This window comes from Beta vulgaris, chromosome 6 (assembly GCF_026745355.1).
Source record: "Beta vulgaris subsp. vulgaris cultivar EL10 chromosome 6, EL10.2, whole genome shotgun sequence".
NCBI classification, from domain to species: domain Eukaryota; kingdom Viridiplantae; phylum Streptophyta; class Magnoliopsida; order Caryophyllales; family Amaranthaceae; genus Beta; species Beta vulgaris.
In genome coordinates, this window is record NC_079207.1 from 10,374,060 (window position 1) to 10,393,408 (window position 19,349).

At 38.5% G+C, this 19,349-nt stretch overlaps 1 long non-coding RNA gene across 1 annotated transcript; it reads right to left on the minus strand.

Moving 5' to 3' along the window:
- Positions 1 to 5,787: 5,787 nt before the first annotated feature.
- LOC104890555 (uncharacterized) lies at positions 5,788 to 10,156 on the minus strand. Its single transcript, XR_008970023.1, has 3 exons — positions 8,166 to 10,156; positions 7,134 to 7,194; positions 5,788 to 6,406 (listed from the first exon to the last, which is right to left on the minus strand). It is a non-coding gene; the product is annotated as an uncharacterized LOC104890555 (long non-coding RNA).
- Positions 10,157 to 19,349: the final 9,193 nt, after the last annotated feature.

The window sequence follows — 19,349 nt, forward strand, 5'->3', positions numbered from 1 at the left end:
CTGGCCCGATTTGTACTTAGGCCCAACAATATCAAAGGATATCTTTTATGGAATAGATGATGATGTGTACTCTCCAATAAATGATTGCCACGTGTCATAACACTATTGCTTAGCCAATCAGATGATGCTCTTAAATTAGGGTGATATCAAGGTACATCACACTAGTACAATAAATGCTATTTGTTGTGGTTAAAAAGTGGCCTATTGGTGCGGTTTTGGCGCGCGACAATTAAGGGGGCAGCAATAGGTATTAATTATATTGCTGTGGTTTATAGGCCAAACCGCAGCAATATTATTATTTATTATCTGATTGACACGTAATATTGCTGCGGTTTTTGGGCTAGAAACCGCAGCAATAGGCGCTAAGCAGGTAAAAAAAAAAATTTAAAATTTTTTCAAGGCCAAATTTTTTTGTGGTTGCAGTAACATTATTATAATATGTTATATTAGCTACAACAATTTTATAAACACCCAATATAAAAAGAAACTAAAAAGCAGAAAATATATTAAAAATTCACTATAATGAAATTAGAATTACAAAATTAAACAAAAAAAGCAAAAAAAATATATTACAAACAAAAATATGAAAATCGAAAAAAAAAATAAATTAAAACATCACCACTGATAATTTCATTACAGTAGAGGAGGAGAAAAAAGAAAAGAAATTCAGATCTAAAAACGAAAAAAAGCGTGTCGACGAACAATCTGGATCGAACGGCGGAGTAGAGGACGCACGAACACTCTGATCGAGGTCGGTGGACTTGGCGGCTTCATCGCGTCGCTCCGTTCGAAGGCTGACGGGAGCCGTCGAGGCTGGTGGACGACGAAGATCGCGTCGCTCCGTTCACACGTGGGAACGTGCTGATGTGCTTAGGCTGTTGGACTCGTTTTGTTTATGCACGAGTCACCAGTGATTGCGTGGGAACGTACTGGTTGAGAGAGAACGTGCCGCCGGTGAAGATTGAGAGAGATGAGAGAAAAGAGACGTTGAGAAAGATGAGAGGTTGAGAGAAAAGAGACGTTGAGAGAGATGAGAGAGGTTGAGAGAATGAAAGAAACGGCTGGTGAGGATTGAGAGAATGAGAGGGGGGAAAAAACCCTAACGCGCCTTTTATATATTTTTTTATAATATTGCTGCGGTTTTTACCAAGAACCGCAGCAATATATTAAAATATTATTATTTTAATATATTGCTGCGGTTCTTAACAAAAACCGCAGCAATATATTTGGTTAAATAGTCAATTTTTTTTCAAAAAAATTTCGGTAGATACCATATTGCCGCGGTTTTAAGAAGGAACCGCAACAATATCTTTATTTCATATTTTATATTTATTTTTACGTGATATATGGCTGCGTATGGGTAAAACCGCAGCAATATCACCGCAGCAAATAACATTTATTCAACTAGTGTCAGTCATTTCATACATTATAAATAGTCCTTAAAATCAGGGGAAATGTACGTTTTTCAGAGCAGTGTACTGTTATTCTGCCATAAATTCTCTCCCTCTGTCTACTTTCTCTCTCTAAAAAATTTCCTTTCCACTCCTGATACATGACTTAAGCTTTGGAGGGGGAAATACCACCCAAACCTCCAGGGTGGGTCCCTTTTTGCAGGTTTGAAGGCGGAGCTCAAGTTCGGGTTTTGCACAAGTCTCTTATTATAGAACCTACTGTTGGGAATAGTAGTATTAATTTACGAGTCTAGCACTACGTAACATTTGGCACCGTTTGTGGGGAGACGCAACAATGACTAATTGTCACTCATCCAACGTTGCTAGGAATAGAAGTTTTGAGATTCGAGTGGAGGATACGGTGGACGATGAAAGGCCACCAAGAGGAAGAGATAGGCCCCTTGCTGTTGTCAACCTTTCTGGAAAAATCAGGGAGCCTATCATTCAAGAAAAACCTAAAGCGTCCAGTGATAGCTGCCTATCTGGAAAATGTTTTGAATGATTTTCAGACTAGCAGGATGGCTGCTGTCGTTGAGGAGCAAATTAAAAGTAACATGTTGTTTTTTCATGTCAATCTAGACCCAGCTGCTGTAATTCCACCTAAGGGGCAGTCCCAAGAAGGCACGGCCAGGGCTAAGCAGGCCTCCCCGGCAGGAGGTGTCCAGGCGGGTATCAAAAGGAAAGCAGCAAGCGGATAGTGAACAACGAAGGAAAATGGATTGAAAGTTAGTACTCCGGCCAGGGGACAACCTACCTCCTAGTGGTCATAAAATGGAGAAGGATACTAGGGAGTATTTAGAGGCCAAGAAGGCATCAGCTCTACAACGCTCAGCATCAGGATCTACACCCTACATGAGAGATCCTCCATTAAGGCTGCCATCCAGAACTACAGGAAGAAGTCAAGGACCATATGTTGTTCAACCAAGGCAAGAAAAATCTGTATTGCAACCTATGGTGTATAGGCGTCCAGGCCTATCTAACACCTCTTCTAACCAGAATCATGGAGCCTCCCCCGTTTCCAAAGGTTAAGCTACCCACGATAGAACCATTTGACGGAACTACCGATCCAGACGATCACCTGTCGGCATACAAGCATCAAATGTATGTTCAGGTAGTTGATGATGCTACCTGGTGTAAGAATTTTCCAGCTACTTTGAAAGGGGTAGCACAAAAATGGTTCAATAATCTTCCTCCGAACTCAGTGAATAATTTCACGGAGCTTAGTTATATTCTGTTCACTAGCCATTTTGTAGAAAATCGACAGGAGTAGAATACTAGCATGCATTTGGGGAAGGTTATCCAAGGACCAAAGGAGGCCTTAAGAAGCTTTGGTAAGATATTTAATCTAGAGGCATTGCAGATTCAAGATCTGAATGCAAGAGTGGCCTTTGACGCCTTCATTAGGAATCTAAAGCTATGAAGTTTCAAATTTGATATGGTAAAGAAAAAGATCACCACTCTGACCAAAGTCCTTCTGGAGGCTGGGGAATTTATCCATGCATTGGATCCCTATATAGAGATCAGCAAGCAGCAAGAGAATGCTACCTTACTACTTTAAAACCTTCATCATAGAAGGGAGAAAAATCGGAACAACCAAGAACAAAGTAAATGACTGAATCAGCCCAGCAAGGGATAAACATTCTTCTAACGCACATTGCTTCCTCAAGGAGACCGACCAAAATGTAATAAACCCAAAGAAAGGTAGATTACATATCTAGTTCAACAAAAAATGATAATCTCTAGTAAGAGAAACATCATGTCTCCTAAAAGGAAGCCGACCGCAAATAAGCATACCTTAGTAAAGGTATCTTACTTTCAAATGCAAGGTCAAGTAAGTAGTAAAATCCCTAGTAAGGGCTCACTACTGCAAGACAAACACTGCTTCCTTAAGGAAGCCGGCCAGGAACTGATATGCTCACAAACAACACTCATATCCCACAAGGTCGGCAAGTGTATATAAACTCATACTCATCCAAGATGAAGGGTTGGTGGTCATTCTCCTACTTCGAACATAGCTCGTCCGTACTAACAGTACGAGCCTAGTCCCAAGAAGGGGGGGCGTATAGGTTTTAGGACAAGTCTCATCGAAACTTGTGCTTAATTATTTAAGTACAATTCAAACACTAGTAGAGAAACGTCGATTTGCGTCGGACACTGGTCCGACGGCACAGGTCTCGACGCAAATCAAAGAAACATGATCTGCGTCGTATGTTGATCCGACGCAGTTGAACGGCTATTTGCGTCACACTATGCACAAGGTGCGACGCAGATGACAGTCATTTGCGTTAGACATGTTGCAACATGCGACGCACATAACAGTCATATGCGTCAGCCATGTTGCAACATGCGACGCACATGGCACATGTTAGTTTTTCTTTTGTTATTGCTGCTTTATTTTGTTGATTTTGTTTCGTAAAGACAGAAATATCGCCATTGCATTTGGTTCTTTTTTCACTCGCACTGATTGAAGAGAATAGAAATTAACGAACTTAATTAATATAGATTTTAAAGCATTCTATTCAGATCAACAAGTAAAAAATCTAGTCATTGAAATGACTCGAAGTACAAAACGAAATATATCACAAAACAAAATCAAATATAACACAAAAGAATCCTAAAAATTCATGTCTCTAAAACGAAATTATAAAATGTAACCCCAAAAAACAAAATTTAGATCTAATAAAAAACCCTAAAATCTAAAGCAATCAACAATACAATCTGGGTAAAACATTAACCGTCAACTTTTATTTGAATCCTAATGTTTCTTCAATATTCACCATCATCTTCAACTTTCTTGCGCCGTCATCTTTAGCTTTCTCGCACCTTTCGACGGTGAGAGTGAGAGAGGACATCGCGACAAAAATCACGAATTGATCAAGGAGATCGAAAATTTCACGAATTAGGGTTTCCAAACTATTCTGAAATTTCTATCACAATCAAAATTAACATAAAGAGAGAAGAAAAAGAGAATCAAAGTCAAAGATCTAACTGAAATTAATCAAGGAGATTGTAAACAATCGAAAAATTTAGAGATTTTGGGGAAAGAGAGAGGAAACGATGAAAGTGTTGATGAAAGTGCAGATCTAACTGTTGAGAAAACGATGAAAGTGCAGATCTAAGTGTCGAAGATCTAACTGTTGACCCTTCGTCTTTGTTGAGAAAACGATGAAAGTGTTTTTTTTTTATGGGAATGTTGATGAAAGTGTTGATGAAACTGTGAAAGGAGCGAAATTGGTAGGGTTTGAGAAACCGAGCTAAGAGAAGAATAAAGAGGGGGAGAGAGAGAGGCGGAAGGAGAGAGAGGGAAGGAGAATGACGGTTGGTTAGTGGGTTTGAAAAATTAGTAGGGTTTGAGTTTTGTTTTAAAAGGGGGAAAAGAATGTGCGTCGCACCAACATTAAGGTCTAACGCGGATAGATAAGGCCCAATTGCAAGTATATTGATGTTAAATGTTTGGTGGGCTGCGGATCTGCGTCGGATGGGCCATGAGGTCCGACGCAAATCGAGCTTTTGCAACGCACCAAAGTACCATGCGATGCAGATAGTGAAATTTTCTTTTTTCAAGGAGGAGACAATTTGCGTCGTGTGTGCCAGGTGGTCCGACACACATTGGGCTTTTGCAACGCACCTATGGTACGTGCGACGCATATAGCTCGTACTAGTGCTAACTTACCCATGATGTGCGTCGCACTCTTCTTTGCGTGCGATGCAAATTACCCTTTTACGTCGTTCTGTTTTACATACGACGCACTTGGGGCGACGCAAATCGTCGTTTTTCTACTAGTGAAATATTGTCTAGGTTCTCGGACGAGTCACATTTGAACTTGGAATTATTTGTTTGAAGTTCAAATGTTGTCCAATGTTTTGATGGTTAGACCAAAAAAAAAAAAACAAGTGGCAAATTCATAAATTTCGGATGCTCTTTGCATGCTAAAGGAAGTCGAGCAAAAAGCCGAGCAAAAGTGTACTCGCCCAAAAGAACTTTGGATTTTGGATGGAGACAAGTTGTAGAAGGAAACCGACCTAGACTAGCTACTTTCCTTCTAGGAAGGACCCTCGTCCAGATATCCTCCTCGACGAGGAACGTCCAGACATGGACGTTCTCTTTCTACAAAAGACCGTCGTCCAAAAATCCTCCTCGACGAGGAACGTTAAGACAGGGACGTTCTCCTTCTAGGAAGGACCCTCGTCTAGAAATCCTCCTCGATGAAGAACGTCCAAAGATTGGTTGAATAAATGTGGTACTTTGGTTGTGAATTGGCTGTGATGAACTCAAATTGGAATAGCTCCTTCAATTTGCTAATAAACATTAGTTGATGTGTTGTTGGTTCTGGTAAAGAATTATGATTAGAAGTTCTTAAGTTAGTTCAATAAAATTTATTAGTTTCATTTGATTAATGGAAAGCCTTATCTGGTTATATTGAATAGTAAGTTATAGAATTGGATTAATGTTCTTAATTAGAAATTGTCATTTAGATTATTGAAACGGATTTTTCACCAAATACCCCTGACAAAAAAAATTTATTCACCAAATACCCCACCTTTTTTAAAAATTCACCAGATACCCCTACCTTTTAAAAAAATTCACCAGATACCCCAAATTTTTTTAAAAATGACAAATAATGCACTTAATGACTAACGGCGGTTAACTCCGTTAGTCATTAGTGTTAATTAACCCTAAAAAATCCTAAAAAACTCTAATTAACCTAAAAAAATGTAACGGCCCGAAAATTCATAACCTTAATTAAACACAATTGCACATACTTGCAGCGGAAATGGAACTTAAGCATGTGGGATATGGCCCACTAATACAATGCAACCTTAAATAGTCCTTGATATCTATACATAAATACTCGACCCAAATAATAATAATAATTTCTCCAACACCAGATACCGCCACTTTCCCTTGAACATGTTCCTTATTAACAGCGCACTTGCAATGGCTATGCTCATACCTAAAACAGAAAACAAAACATCATGAGCCGAAGCTCAGTAACATTCTACCCTAACAACGTAAATTCATTTCAATTCATTTTATTTGCAAACAGGGGAAGAGAATATAGTAAAACATATTTCAAATTCGTAATGAAATAATAGCAAAGTAAACATTTATAAATAGCATCTGATACTTCATAAGTTCCCATTATCTTTTCATCTTTTAGCTTGGTAACTGGCGAGTATAGACATGTGATGACCCTCAAGGAGCCCAGCTCCCTTTTTGGGTACACCACCATGTGATGATCCTCAAGGAGCCCAGCTCCCTTTTTGGATACACCACCATGCGATGATCCTCAAGGAGCCCCGCTCCCTTTTTGGATACACCGCTCGCACCAAAATAGCATGCGGTACCCCTCAAGGAGCCCAGCTCCCTTTTCGGTGTACGGCGGTGCGAAGGTACGTGCACGACCATAAAGTAGATAAGCGTAACATTATACTGCCAGAACCTCTTTCACTTTTATTTATCATGTTTCGTTCGTTTAGCATTCATCGGCATAAGCCATAGATCTTTCATAATCATACTTGAGCATCAATAATCATAAGATCATCATTTACGAAATCATTCGAAAAATATTTAATCCCACAATCCATATAAGAATCACATCAAAAATCTTAACATAATTATAAACATCATTTCATAAACACATTTCGAAGGGGATCGTGGGTGTTAGCAATAGATGTTACCTGGATTCCTGCTTAATAACCTTGAAAGCCGGGGGAGGCTGTAATATCCTTTCCGTTTAATCTAATCAATTAAGGGATTAATAAAAAGACTTGTTAATATTTTATTCAATTTGAGTTCTTGATCCTGTTCCATCATGTGTCATTTTAGGAGTGTGTGGAGTTTTATATATTAACTTCTTTGGTGGTTGATATAAAGTCGTAGGCTCCCTTTTCCTTAACAACTTAGCGTCTAAGTCGTAATTCATTATTTGTGAGCATGAACGTCTTGTTATAACCATTTGTATTTTATAAATTGAACATTAAGATCAGTTATACTCTTGTTAACCTTTGTTCGAAACTTCGTTCCACTAGTCATAGGTCCCTTTAAACATATTCGTCATTTTATAAATTAAAACAGTGGTCGTTGGTGATGTTACAAAGATTCATTATTTCAACTTTTATAATTAACTTTACTTACGTTACTATAATTAATAGAATTATAATTTAACTTATCATATTGTTATCTATTAAGTACCTTGTTCAATTTAATACGTAAATTATCTTCAACAAGTTAATAAAACAATTTCAATTATCGTAACCCAATTAATGTAAATTACTAACATTCCTTTATTATTTTCATATTATAAAATAATTGATAATTACTAGGTGACGTTATTGCTAAGTTTTCTTGTCAATTCGTAATATTATACGTTTATTATCATAAATAATTATTGTAAATTTATAATTTAATCCACTAACTTAAGTAACTCTAACAATTTCATATTACAAAAATAAGGTGAATCATCGGTGATAATTATCTAAATTCGTTTAGGTCTTGTTGCTTGATTAGAACAACTAATTAAAGAAATAACCTAATTAATTAGCCCATTCTAACAAATTAAATACATGGATCTTATTAGTGAGTTTAATTAAAATCAGATTTTACTTTGGCCAACAAATTGAGTAACAAGGTCTATGTTTGGGCTTAATTCAATTAAACAAAACAAGGAGGATAAAATGAGCTTAATAAGTTAAGAGAGGGTATTTGTATACCTCTGCTCAATTGAGCAGGACCGAAAGGAGAAAGCAGAGGAGAGAGACTGGCTGGGCGCGGGGTCGGGGCTCCGACAGCAGTGGCGAGGCAGCGTTGCTGGAGGCGCGGGACTCCGGTGGTTTCTGGGCGGCGCACGAGGAGAGAGAGGGAAGCACGAGAGAGATGGGGAGCAAGAGAGACGAGTTGGGCGAGAGGAAGGGTGGCGAACGAAGGAGGATAACGTGCGGGTGAGTGACGGTGTGGTGGTTGTGTGTGGCGGCAGAAGTACGACGGCAGTGGTGCTGCGGTGGGGGTTGTGGTGGCTGACCGAAACAGAGGAGAGAGAGTGGTGGTTCAAAAACAGAAGTTTTGGGGGTGGTTTTGGAGGCGTTTTTCCGGCGAAGGTGGTGGTTTTCCGGCGAAGAAAGTGGAATGGTTGTGGTGGTGAATTGAGGGAGGAAGAAATGGGTATTTATAGGCATAGTTGGGGGATAAATTTCATGAATTTGGTGGGTTGATTTGATGAAGAAAAACTGAAATTGGGTGGGTTTGAGTATAAAAATCAGATTTTTAGGTGGGTTTGAATTGAATTGAAGTTTCTAATTGCAGTTGAGTTTGTTTATGTGAAAAAAATCTGGTTTGGATTACCATTTCCGTTGTCGGGTTGTTTTGGAAAAACAATGAAACAGTAGCATATGTTTTTTGATTTTTTTTTTTTTTTTTTTTTCTTTTTCTTTTCTTTCTTTTCTTTTTTTTCTTTTTGAATCCTAATACTATTATTTTGTAAAGAAATCAATTTGTTTACTACTTTGTTTCCTTACTCTAATTTATTGTTAATGTCTAATCTAACATAACTTTATTATTATTTGCAACATATATTTATTTAACGAATTAATTATCACTTTACTTGGGTATAGAGTAACAAAATTTAGTCATACCTTATAATTAAAGGAAAAATATAATCACTATTTATTATTAATTAATTTAGGAAGGTTTAAATTTTCGGGATATTACATCCTCTCCCCCTTAGAAAAAGTTTCGTCCTCGAAACTTAATAATGATAGCCAATAATCATATTTTCATTTACTCATATATACATATATACAGGCACATAATTTCAAAGTCAAATATTCACATGCATATTATGAGTAACTTCACAGAATCATCATCTAAGCAAAGAGGTGAGAGTATTTCGTTTTCATTTGATCTTTTACTTCCCAAGTGGCTTCTGACGACGAATGGTTAGCCCATAGGACTTTTACCATAGGGATTACTGTATTCCTAAGTTGTTTTTCTCGTCGATCGAGAACTTCAATCGGTCTTCCTTCATATGTTAGGTCATTTCTAAGCTCTAGGAGTTCGTGTTGAATCACACGATTAGGATCTAGTATGTATTTTCTCAGCATTGACACATTAAAGCATTGTGGACTCTATCCAAATCTGTCGGCAGCGCTAAACAATAAGCTATTTCGTTGACTCGCTCAAAAAATTCATATTTGAAATCTCATAATTCATAATACAATTAGTCAGCAGATTGGATTTCAAAACCTTGCATAACACATTTCTTTGGTCACAGAAAAATATACATTTGTACTAAGTTACTCATCTTTTTATTATGATCTAAAGCATGTACGTATTTACATATGGTTTTATCAGTATTCCTAAGGCATCAAACTTATATCTAAAAATTCAATTATTAACGACTTATCACTAATCAGAACTAGCATTATACCCTTACTCAAGAATATCATTGAATTTGATGGCTTTGAGAATATCTCGGGATAGGGTTGTTAAGGTAAGCACTGCTTACAAGTAATTTGGTTGTACTTTCTTTCTTCCTCCAACATATGCACCAATAATTTTTATCCAATAAGGTCATTCATCATTCAAGTAAGAGTTTAGGTTCATGTACTATCTTCACTTAATACCCTTATCACAATTTTGTTCCTTATTCAAGTCTCTATATCTATTAGTCACATAATATCAAAACAAACGTTACAATCCTAAAGATAATGTCAAATTCCCAAAATAAATCAATTTCCATGAATTTCAAAATCATTAACACAATTACTACTTGGTCCACCCAATTTCATAGAAATATTTAGCCCATATTTATGAATCGAACTTGTCCTTAATTTATAATTCACCATCTGGCTTAACTATTCCTCGCACACCTCTGTAGGTCCTTTATCTTTTCACCATCCATCATTCTATAGCATGAACTTTGTCAGACTTTTGAAATCATCAAAATTATAATAATATCATCTAGTAAAATATTCCTAAAACCTCGAGTTTTCTATTTCTTATTCATATATCCTTAATTTCAGTCGTCTTATCAAACCTGATTCATTATCACTGTCCCGAGGCTAAGCGTCTATTTCTTAACAATGTTGTTACATATGTCCAACCCAATTATACATTTTCCTGATATGCGCAAGGTTCATTGCTCGCTTTATCAAACCCAAATAGCGTTTACTGTTTATCCCAACTTCAATTTTCTCCACATTCATCGCAACATGTCATCTTCCTATGAACCTGAGCATTCAATATTATCTAGTACACATTCCAAGTTATCTGAATAATCATACTAGAGTCATTATCATCGTCACAAAGTGTTATACCTAGTTCTCCAAATACAAGATGTCCTGTCCAATATCTTCATAAAATATTCGAAATATGATGACCTTAATGGTTAAGAACTTCTCAAAATTTCTTTCGATATCCAAATGCTTACTTCCTAGTTATACTCCACGTAGTTATTATATCTCCAAATGGTACATCCTTATTCCTTCAAGCTAATAATTTGTCTAACTTCTTAAATTAATGCTTCACTTAAAAGCCATAATTCGTTGTTCAGCAAAACCATAACACCTAATACTAGTTCATACCACATTATAACGTATTTCAACCTTTAAACTCAAAATTTTCATGACTGCAATGAAGTTACTTACTTTCTAAGTCCTCAAGTAAAAATCCTAATTTCCCTTGAAAGTTTTTCCTAATCAAGAGATCCTCGCACGAACCTTCATAAAAATAAAATCGATCCCAAGTTACAACTTCGATAGTGTCCACAATACAGTTAACCTAGGATGTTTATATTCCTTAGACTTAACCTTTTTATCATCCAAAAGTTCATGCACTGAAATATCTCCAAGTATTCTTTATGTTATCTCGTTGACCCCTTTTTGTGTCTAACTTTGATGTGAGATATAACTACTCATGCTTCAAAAGATTATTCACAAGTCATTAGTCTCTATTACTCAAATAACCATCAAGTTATCCTCGAGCTACTCCACATCTAAGTTTCCTCAAAATTCATACCTCGGTGAAATCCTCATAAATTTTTTTATTCAACATCACATATCATGTAATCCATTATTAACTCGAATAACGATCAATTCACCTCAAGTTTTTCAATGCCTAATTTCTCAAAAGGGCCATACCTAGGCGCAAACCTCATAAATTAACCATTCATCATCTCGTTTCTTAGACTCAATTACCCAACTGGTCATGCATTAGCCTTGAGTTTCTCATTTTCTAATTTCCCAAAGGATCATACCTAGGCGTAAACCTCACAACTTTTCGATTCACATCTCATTTCTTAGACTCTATTACCCAAATGGTCATTTATTAATCTTGACCCTCTCAATATCTAATTTCCCAAATGATCGTACCTAGGCAGTGCAAAGTCTAATACTCCGCACTTCCGGCTAGGTTTCGGCTCTGATACCACTCTGTAATGGCCCGAAAATTCATAACCTTAATTAAACACAATTGCACATACTTGCAGCGGAAATGGAACTTAAGCATGTGGGATATGGCCCACTAATACAATGCAACCTTAAATAGTCCTTGATATCTATACATAAATACTCGACCAAATAATAATAATAATTTCTCCAACACCAGATACCGCCACTTTCCCTTGAACATGTTCCTTATTAACAGCGCACTTGCAATGGCTATGCTCATACCTAAAACAGAAAACAAAACATCATGAGCCGAAGCTCAGTAACATTCTACCCTAACAACGTAAATTCATTTCAATTCATTTTATTTGCAAACAGGGAGAAGAGAATATAGTAAAACATATTTCAAATTCGTAATGAAATAATAGCAAAGTAAACATTTATAAATAGCATCATGATACTTCATAAGTTCCCATTATCTTTTCATCTTTTAGCTTGGTAACTGACGAGTATAGACATGTGATGACCCTCAAGGAGCCCAGCTCCCTTTTTGGGTACACCACCATGTGATGATCCTCAAGGAGCCCAGCTCCCTTTTTGGATACACCACCATGCGATGATCCTCAAGGAGCCCCGCTCCCTTTTTGGATACACCGCTCGCACCAAAATAGCATGCGGTACCCCTCAAGGAGCCCAGCTCCCTTTTCGGATGTACGGCGGTGCGAAGGTACGTGCACGACCATAAAGTAGATAAGCGTAACATTATACTGCCAGAACCTCTTTCACTTTTATTTATCATGTTTCGTTTGTTTAGCATTCATCGGCATAAGCCACAGATCTTTCATGAATCATACTTGAGCATCAATAAGTCATAAGATCATCATTTACGAAATCATTCGAAAAAATTTAATCCCACAATCCATATAAGAATCACATGCAAATATCTTAACATAATTATAAACATCATTTCACAAACACATTTCGAAGGGGATCGTGGGTGTTAGCAATAGATGTTACCTGGATCCTGCTTAATAACCTTGAAAGCCGGGGAGGCTGTAATATCCTTTCCGTTTAATCTAATCAATTAAGGGATTAATAAAAAGACTTGTTAATATTTTATTCGAATTCTGAGTTACTGATCCTTTCCATCATGTTTCTATTTTAGGAGTGCTGTGAGGAGTTTTATATATTAACTTCTTTGGTGGTTGATATAAAGTCGTAGGCTCCCTTTTCGCTTAACAACTTAGCGTCTAAGTCGTAATTCATTATTTGTGAGCATGAACGTCTTGTTATAACCATTTCGTATTTATAAATTGAACATTAAGATCATGTTATACTCTTGTTAACCTTTCGTTCGAAACTTCGTTCCACTAGTCATATGGTCCCTTTAAACATATTCGTCATTTTATAAATTAAAACAGTGGTCGTTGGTGATGTTACAAAGATTCATTATTTCAACTTTTATAATTAACTTTACTTACGTTACTATAATTAATAGAATTATAATTTAACTTATCATATGTTATCCTATTAAGTACCTTGTTCAATTTAATACATAAATTATCTTCAACAAGTTAATAAAACAATTTCAATTATCGTAACCCAATTAATCGTAAATTACTAACATTCCTTTATTATTTTCATATTATAAGAATATATTGATAATTACTAGGTGACGTTATTGCTAAGTTTTCTTGTCAATTCGTAATATTATACGTTTATTATCATAAATAATTATTGTAAATTTATAATTTAATCCACTAACTTAAGTAACTCTAACAATTTCATATTACAAAAATAAGGTGAATCATCGGTGATAATTATCTAAATTCGTTTAGGTCTTGTTGCTTGATTAGAACAACTAATTAAAGAAATAACCTAATTAATTAGCCCATTCTAACAAATTAAATACATGGATCTTATTAGTGAGTTTAATTAAAATCAGATTTTACTTTGGCCAACAAATTGAGTAACAAGGTCTATGTTTGGGCTTAATTCAATTAAACAAAACAAGGAGGATAAAATGAGCTTAATAAGTTAAGAGAGGGTATTTGTATACCTCTGCTCAATTGAGCAGGACCGAAAGGAGAAAGCAGAGGAGAGACTGGCTGGGCGGGGTCGGGGCTCCGACAGCAGTGGCGAGGCAGCGTTGCTGGAGGCGCGGGACTCCGGTGGTTTCTGGGCGGCGCACGAGGAGAGAGAGGGAAGCACGAGAGAGATGGGGAGCAAGAGAGACGAGTTGGGCGAGAGGAAGGGTGGCGAACGAAGGAGGATAACGTGCGGGTGAGTGACGGTGTGGTGGTTGTGTGTGGCGGCAGAAGTACGACGGCAGTGGTGCTGCGGTGGGGGTTGTGTGGCTGACGAAACAGAGGAGAGAGAGTGGTGGTTCAAAAACAGAAGTTTTGGGGGTGGTTTTGGAGGCGTTTTTCCGGCGAAGGTGTGGTTTTCCGGCGAAGAAAGTGGAATGGTTGTGGTGGTGAATTGAGGAGGAAGAAATGGGTATTTATAGGCATAGTTGGGGATAAATTTCATAATTTGGTGGGTTGATTGATGAAGAAAAACTGAAATTGGGTGGGTTTGAGTATAAAAATCAGATTTTTAGGTGGTTTGAATTGAATTGAAGTTTCTAATTGCAGTTGAGTTTGTTTATGTGAAAAAAATCTGGTTTGGATTACCATTTCCGTTGTCGGGTTGTTTTGGAAAAACAATGAAACAGTAGCATATGTTTTTGATTTTTTTTTTTTTTTTTTTTTTTTTTTTTTTTTTTTTTTTTTTTTTTTTTTTGAATCCTAATACTATTTTTTGTAAAGAAATCAATTTGTTTACTACTTTGTTTCCTTACTCTAATTTATTGTTAATGTCTAATCTAACATAACTTTATTATTATTTGCAACATATATTTATTTAACGAATTAATTATCACTTTACTTGGGTATAGAGTAACAAAATTTAGTCATACCTTATAATTAAAGGAAAAATATAATCACTATTTATTATTAATTAATTTAGGAAGGTTTAAATTTTCGGGATATTACAAAAAACCCTAAAAAACCTAACTAATCTAACCCCTCCCTCTCTCTCCCCTAACCCACCACCCCCCGACAACCCTAGCCCCACCACCCAGCCCCCCTCCCCTTCCCCGCCAGTCACGCCGCCCCCCTCTCCATCCCCGCCAGTCGCGCCGCCCCCTCCCCTCCATTCGCCTCGTTCGCGCCTCCCCTCCCCCTCCTTCCATCGCGCCTCCTTCCATCGCGCCTCCCCTTTCCGACAGCCCCCTCCCTCTCCCTCACTCTCGTTGCGCCTCCCCCCTCATTCCATCGCGCCTCCCCTTTCCGGCAGCCCCCTCCCCTAAATTCGCGCGAATTTCCGACTTTTCTCTCTCCCCCGATGAACCAGAAACAACAGCAGCAGCTGGCGGGGCCGACGAGAGTGAGGGAGGGGGAGGGGAGGCGCGACGAGAATGAGGGAGGGGGAGGGGAGGTGCGATGAGAGTGAGGGAGGGGGAGAGGAGGGGGCTGCCGGAAAGGGGTATGCGGGGTTGCCGGCGAGGGGGAGGGGAGGGGGTAGTGCTGGGGTTGGGTGGTGGGGCTGGTGTGTCTAGGGTTTGGGGGGTTGGGTTAGGGAGAGTTTAAGGTTTAATAAGGTTTAATTAGGTTAATTAGGGCTAATTAAGTTGACTTAGGGCTAATTAAGTTGACTTGTGGCAAACTTGTAAATACAGGCTAACGGAGCACTAACGTGCGTTAATAGTAAGGGTATCTGGTGAATTTTTTTAAAAGATAGGGGTATCTGGTAAATTTTGAAAAAAACTGGGGTATTTGGTGAATAATTTTTTTTGTCAGGGGTATTTGGTGAAATAACCGTTATTGAAATGGTTTATACTAAGAAAGTGAATTGGAATAATTCTTGATATGAGTTTTATTGAGTGATGGTTATTGATATTCATTAACATAATTGCGGTGAAATGACGGGATTGGGTTATGGAGTTGAATCGAGGTATGGTGGTGTTAGTCAGCCCCCCGAGTCAAGAGTTTCTCCAATGGCATCCCTTCGATCGTAGAGGAGCGCCCCGACCGACTATCACTGTCTTAGCAAATCAACCTCCTCGGCCAAGAAAGGAGCTCATTATCCCCCCGAGTTGACATATCTCGCGGTACCTCCTCGGCCATGCCTGGAGTGCCCTATCACTTAGCGAAAATAGCTAAGTGCAAATAAATCAACCTCCTCGGCCAAGCAAGGGGCTCATTAGTCGCCCGAGTCGAGAAACTCCTTCATTGGCACCGCCTTGGTCATAAGAGCATCGTCCTAGCAACTTAGTCGAAAAAAGACTAAGTATCGTTAATTGGACCTACTCAGGATCCGAGTAGCATCGTGAAACCTCCTCAGGTAACTTAGGGATCATTAGCTCTCCCGAGTCGAGAAACTCCTTCATTGGCACCTCCTCGGTCATAAGAGGAGTGTCCTAGCAACTTAGCCAAAAAATGGCTAAGTATCGTTAATTGGACCTACTCGGGATCCGAGTAGCGTCGTGAGACCTCCTCGATTGGGAAACATGGGGCTCATTAGCCCCCCCCCCCCCCCCCCCGAGTAGAGAAACTCCTTCATTGGCACCTCCTCAGTCATAAGAGGAGCGTCCTAGCAACTTTGTCGAAAAACAGCAATATATCGTTAATTGGACCTACTCGGGATTCGAGTAGCGTCGTGAAACCTCCTCTGGTAACATAAGGCTCATTAGCCCCCCCCCCCCCCCGCGAGTCGAGAAACTCCTTCATTGGCACCTCCTCGGTCATAAGAGGGGCACCGTAGCAACTTAACCGAAAAACAGCTAAGTATCGTTAATTGGACCTACTCCAGATCCGAGTAGCGTCATGAAACCTCCTCGGGAAACATAAGGCTCATTAGCCCCCCCGAGACGAGAAACTCATTCATTAGCACCTCCTTGGTCATAAGAGGAGCGTCCTAGCAACTTAGTCGAGAAATGGATAAGTATCGTTAATTGCACCTACTCAGAATCCGAGTAGCATCGTGAAACCTCCTCGGGAAACATAAGGCTCATTAGCCCCCTCGGGTCGAGAAATTCCTTCATTGGACTTCCTCGGTCATAAGAGGAGCGTCCTAGCAACTTAGTCGAAAAACGACTAAGTGTCGTTAATTTGACCTACTCGGGATTCGAGTAGTGTCGCGAAACCTCCTCGGGTAGCATGGGGCTCATTAGCTCCCCCGAGTCTAGAAAGTCCTTCATTGGCACCTCCTCCGTCATAAGAGGAGCGTCCCAGCAACTTAGCCGAAAAACGGCTAAGTCACGTTAATTGGACCTACCCGGGATCCGAGTAGCATCGTGAAACCTCCTCGGGTTACATAGGGCTCATTAGCTCCCCCGATTCTAGAAACTCCTTCATGGCACCTCCTCAGTCATAAGAGGAGCGTCCTAGCAACTTAGCCGAAAAACGGCTAAGTATCGTTAATTGGACCTACTCAGGATCCGAGTAGCGTTGTGAAAACTACTCGGGTAACATAGGGCTCATTAGCCCTCCCCGAGTCGAGAAACTCCTTCATTGGCACCTCCTGGTCATACCAGGAGAGTCCTAGCAACTTAGCCGAAAAACGGCTAAGTCTCGTTAATTGGACCTACTCGAGATCTGAGTAGCGTTGTGAGCCCTCCTTGGGAACATAGGGCTCTTAGCTACCCCGAGTCGAGAAACTCCTTCGTTGGCACCTCCTCAGTCATAAGAGGAGTGTCCTAGCAACTTAGCCGAAAAACGGCTAAGTATCGTTAATTGGACCTACTCGGGATCCGAGTAGCGTTGTGAGTAGGGCTGGCAAAAGTCGACTCAACTCGATAACCCGACCCGAACCCGACCCGAAATAAAAGGGTTTGGGAAAAAAATTCGACCCATTTAAGTAATTGGGTCGACCTGAACCCGACCTGAAATTAATTGGGTTAGGTTCGGGTTGAAAATCCCAACCCGAAAATAACCCACATAACCCGTTTAAAATTTGAGTTAATATACCAGATTTGGGCCAAGCCCAATGTAAAAACATAAAAGATAAAACCCTGTCATTTATGAGTTATGACTACAGTATAAAAACAAAGGTTAAAAAGTAAAACCCTAACATTTCACAAAATCTAAACGGCACAAAGCCAAAAACCCTAACATTTCAATTTTCAACTCTCTCTCTCACTCTTTCATTCTTGCATCGCCCTTAATCCAAATTTTGGTAAGTTCATTTTGTTTTTTTCCACTTTATCTTCAATCCTTCAAATTTGTTTAGTTTGTTTAGTTCTTCAAATTTTATTTTTTGCTTAATCATTTTTTGTTCAGTGAGTTTGCTACATAAGTTTCATTTTGTTAAGTTCAAATCTTGGTGAGTTCACTTTGTTTTTGTCACTTTTTCTTTAATCCTTCGAATTTGTTTCAGTTTGTTTAGTTCTTCAAATTTCATTTTTTGTTTAATCATTTTGTTTAGTTCTTCAGTTTGTTTAATCTTGTTTTCGCCTATGTTTTGTAATTTCTTTTCCCCTCTGTTTTGTATCTTCATTTTGTTATGTTATGTGGTTAGTCATACTGATGGAAAGGTTTAGTTTGCTGTTTTTTTGAACTCGATATTTGCTGTTTTTTTCCCTCTTTTATAGTCGTTTTGTATCTTCATTTTTTTTTCTTGTTTTGTACTATAACAGTTTTGTTAAGTTGTTCTTATTTTTTGCTTCATATCTGTTAATGCAGATGGCTGACCTCCCTTCTAATCATGTTGATTGTTGATTTGGAGGCTTCATCTGAGGAAGAAGAGAACTCTCATGTCTAGCCAAGCTTGATGCTGATTTTATAATGATGTTTGATGGATTTTGTATTGTAATTGGCAGACTTATATATTGTAGTTGCAAATTAACTTTTAGCGTATTTAGTATATTTTGATGGAGTGTTGGTTTCTTTGTTTGAAATTTGAATGTTGGTACTTGACTACTTGTGTAGTTGGATACTTGGATTTAACTTTTAATTTTCTAACTTGAAAGTTGGATGCAATTGGATGTCGATTTCTTTGTTATAAATTTGAAGGTTGGATAGTTGGAAATTTGGAATAGATCGATGTGTGTTAGAAAAAAGTCTGTAAAAAATTAGGATTTTTTTGGGCAAAATTGAAGCTATTCAGCAATCGGGTTAAACAGGTCGGGTTCGGGTCAACCCGATTAACTCCGGGTTGGGTTCAGGTTTAATTTTCTGACCTGTTTACCTAAACAGGTCGGGTTCGGGTTCATAGGTTCTGACCTGTTTACCTAAATAGGTCGACCTGAACCCGACCCGACCCGACCTGATTGCTAGCCCTAGTTGTGAGCCCTCATCGGGGAACATGGGAGTCACTATTCCCCCGGAGCCGAGAATTACTTGATAAGCACCTTCTCGGTCATAAGAGAAGCGCCCTAGTGACTTTAGCAGAAAAACAACTATGTATAGTTGTAATAGCCCTGTTTTTAAGAGCGTTTATTTAAACGTTAAATATATTTATTAAGTTAATTAT